This window comes from Malania oleifera, chromosome 5 (assembly GCF_029873635.1).
Source record: "Malania oleifera isolate guangnan ecotype guangnan chromosome 5, ASM2987363v1, whole genome shotgun sequence".
NCBI classification, from domain to species: Eukaryota; Viridiplantae; Streptophyta; class Magnoliopsida; order Santalales; family Ximeniaceae; genus Malania; species Malania oleifera.
The window spans coordinates 41,955,097-41,959,446 of NC_080421.1; the positions used below are offsets into that span (position 1 = coordinate 41,955,097).

General features: G+C 37.5%; 1 long non-coding RNA gene across 1 annotated transcript; it reads left to right on the forward strand.

Moving 5' to 3' along the window:
• The first annotated feature begins 397 nt into the window (after positions 1-397).
• Positions 398-1,432, forward strand: LOC131155561 (uncharacterized). Its single transcript, XR_009136839.1, has 2 exons — positions 398-854; positions 1,294-1,432. It is a non-coding gene; the product is annotated as an uncharacterized LOC131155561 (long non-coding RNA).
• Positions 1,433-4,350: the final 2,918 nt, after the last annotated feature.

The window sequence follows — 4,350 nt, forward strand, 5'->3', positions numbered from 1 at the left end:
AATATTCCATAAAAAAATGGATAATACTGACCAATGTAGAGCAAACTAGTGGGTCTCGAGAGAAAAAATGTTGTTAGAGAGACCCGAAAACGGAACTAGTCAGAGGTGAGGTGGCTTGCTGCGTAGAGCTATCTATATCTTGCATATGATGGTCATGTAGAAAAAAAAATGTCGGGCAATATTTAAAATTGGAATCACAGTAAAAAAAAAATAAAAAAGTCTTGAATCAGTGTCAGGCTAGCGTCAATCCTTTAATTTTGTTGCGGAGATCGCCTGAACAAAGCAAACGGTGAGGAAATCGACCGGAGGGAAGGCTCCACGTGTCAGAAGATGGAGAACAATGCTTAATATTGTCCTAATAAAGCTAATGGATCCCCAGATGACGAAGGCCGTGCGGAAGTCGTCTATGGCCACTGGCAGCGTGAAGAAGCCCCAAAGGTTCAGGCCGGGAACTGTGGCGCTGAGGACTAGACCGAGATGGAGGCGATGCCGGAAAAGATGAGAGATGGCTGGAAAAGAGACTGTTGCGTGCATTTGGTGAGACGAGGACGAAGACGACGCTGAGGGATGAAGGTGACGCAGAGTGACAACGCTAATAGACGTCACCGAAAAATCAAGAAGGCCACCGAGAGTTGCAGCAACAAGGTCCACGAGACGGCTGAGAACAAAACGAAAGTAAGCCGTGATCAGGTTCAGATGAGCCAAGCGGAAACTGGAGATGAGCCGAGCGGAAATTGGAGACAAGCTGAGCAGAAACTGGAGCAGAGCATACGCCGGAGCTACAACTGATACTAGCTGAGCGGAAGAAGGCCAACTGCAGCGGCAAAGAAGGAGAAAAGAAAAGAAAAAAATAAGTTAAGATCTAGTTAAAACTAAGAAACTCTGTATATTATTTTTGTGTGTAAAATTGTACAAGGACCATCCTTTTATAGGATGCAGACTACAAACCCAAATAAGGGAGGTATATAATTAGGGAGATATGCTAACACCTTCTTCTACAATCTCCTTTGAAACTATTCAATTCTCCAGAAATTTTCTCAAATTTTGAATTCACCATGAATTGCAATGGGAACTCTTTGATTTTGCTCACACAATAACCTTATTCTCTCTACAATTTTTTATTTATGTGAATGTGTGTCCTTCTCACTTTCAGAAACCTCAATTTATAGGCTTTGAGATTCAATCAACTTATTGTTGATTTAATCAATCAACACTTAATTTCATCAATCAACATTTATCTCTAATTTTTGTACATTTTTCACATGTTTAATTTGGTGATTTTTCCATTTGTAGGTTCAAATTGGAAGCTTGAAGATTGCTGACCCACTTCTTTATTTTTCCTTTTTCTTCTTTTTTATTTTCATTTTCATTTCCCATGTAAAATTCATTTCTCTGTATCTTTTTCATTTTATGAAATAAAATTTTTACTAAATTTTGTTTTGTGCCCCAGATAAAATGTGGTGTCCACAATTGTTTTGGTCCTTGTCTATATTATTGTCTTTTTCATCGTCTATATTTATAAGCTTATTAAGTTACAACTCTAGATCTGGAAGGATGTTCTCCTTTTTGTTCCTTATACTTTGTTCCACAATATCCCAATAGGAGTTCTAGAAACATACTTTTTAAAAGTTTTTCTAGAGTGAAGGACCTGCAATGAAAGGGTAAGGAATGTAAATCAGGGACTAGGTCCATGAGAAGATATAAAAGGGAGATGAGAGATTCGAGTAGGATTGGGAAAGGAGGAGAAGAAGAAGGCAAAATAATTGCAAAGAAAAGAGACGCATAGGTTTGAATAAGGGAAATAATGGAAGTGAGCCACATAAACATGTTCCAAAATTATGATGTACTAATTAATAGTTAATTGCAAGTTTTAAATTTGAGATTTTAGGAGCGAGTAGAAATAATTATTATCACTGTAGACATCCTATTTTTGCCCTAACCAAATAAAATAAGGGGTCCCCTCTTATTTTCTTATTATTATTATTATTATTATTATTATTATTATTATTATTATCATTATTATTATTTTATTATTATTATTTTCCTATATTATTAGTACTTTACTATTATTTTACTAGTACTTTTATTATCTTTATTTTATTTTTACTTTACTATACTTTATTATTATTATTATTATTATTCTTATTACTATTAGCCTTAGTATCTTATTTTGGTTATTATTATTTTTATTGTTTTTGGTAATTTTATCATTATTATTATTATTATTATTTATTGTTATTATTACTTTATTTTAATTATTATTATTATTATTATTGATAGTATCTTCATTTTTATTTTTTTTTATTTTTTTATTTTATATATATAATCATTTATTATTGTTTACTATTTAGTAGTATTACCTTATTATGATAATTACTATTATTATTATTTCCCATTTCATTATTACCAAAAGCCTAAAAAATAAAATAAAATGAAATCAAACAAAAAAATTCATACATTGTCATGCATTACTTAAATTTCATGCATTGTCACACATTTCATGCATTACTTAAATTTCATATATTGCCATGCATTCCATGCATTACCATACATCTCATGCATTTCATGCATTATCTACATTTCATGCATTATCATCCATTGCATGCAGTACCTACATTTCATGTATTCCATACATTTTATGCATTGCCTTATATTTCACACATTACCACACATCTTATGCATTGCATGTATTACCATGCATCCCATACATTGTCATGCATTTCACGCATTACCATACATCTAATGCATCACCATTGTGTGTTTCATACATTACATAAAAAATAAAAAATGCATACATATGATCACAAGTTGGTAACATGCATATTAATAGCCACATATCACTGCATTATAAGTTAGCAACATGCATACATATAGCAACATATCATTGCATTCTAGCATCACAAGCAGCAATAGAGCACTCTTCACACTTGTCTTGAACTTTCAAATGATTATTTGACATCCTTGATGGAGAGATTTTAGTTGTATTGGGGTAACTGACCCTAAGCACACATTGATTTACTTGGAAAACTAGGGCAAGTTGACCCCAGACACACGTTGATTTATTTAGAACTGGGGCAACAAATCCCAAAGATAGGGGATTCATTCGTTGACATTCGGATTTTTACCCCAAGTGCATTTTCCAAATAGAGTAACAACTTTCCCGACTTTGCATTCACATCTTGTTACTGGTTGAGATGGCTGGATCATCGTATCCCTACGGCTCGATTCTTACATTCGAAGCAAGCCATCATTGTGTCTCATGGCTGGATCATCGTGTCCCTACGGCTCGAATTCTTACATTCGAAGCAAGCCATCATTGTGTCCCATGGCTGGATCATCGTGTCCCTACAGCTCGGATTCTTACATTCGAAGCAAGCCATCATTGTGTCCTATGGCTGGATCATCGTGTCCCTACGGCTCGGATTCTTACATTCGAAGCAAGCCATCATTGTGTCCCATGGCTGGATCATCGTGTCCCTACGGCTCGGATTCTTACATTCGAAGCAAGCCATCATTGTGTCCCATGGCTGGATCATCATGTCCCTACTGCTCGGATTCTTACATTCCAAGCAAGCCATCATTGTGTCCCATGGCTGGATCATCGTGTCCCTACGGCTCAGATTCTTACATTCGAAGCAAGCCATCATTGTGTCCCATGGCTGGATCATCGTATCCCTACAGCTCGGATTCTTACATTCGAAGCAAGCCATCATTGTGTCCCATGGCTGGATCATCGTGTCCCTAAGGCTCGGATTCTTAAATTCGAAACAAGCCATCATTGTGTCCCATGGCTGGATCATCGTGTCCCTACGGCTCGGATTCTTACATTCGAAGCAAGCCATCATTGTGTCCTATGGCTGGATCATCGTGTCCCTACAGCTCGGATTCTTACATTCAAAGCAAGCCATCATTGTGTCCCATGGCTAGATCATCATGTCCCTACGGCTCGGATTCTTACATTCCAAGCAAGCCATCATTGTGTCCTATGGCTGGATCATCGTGTCCCTACGGCTCGGATTCTTACATTTGAAGCAAGCCATCATTGTGTCCCATGGCTAGATCATCGTATCCCTACGGCTCGGATTCTTACATTCGAAGCAAGCCATCATTGTGTCCCATGGCTGGATCATCGTGTCCCTACAGCTCGGATTCTTACATTCGAAGCAAGCCATCATTGTGTCCCATGGCTGGATCATCGTGTCCCTACGGCTCGGATTCTTACATTCGAAGCAAGCCATCATTGTGTCCCATGGCTGGATCATTGTATCCCTACGGCTCGGATTCTTACACTCGCAGCAAGCCATCCCTGTGTACCTCAACCTGGATTCTTACATTCAGTGCAGATCGTCT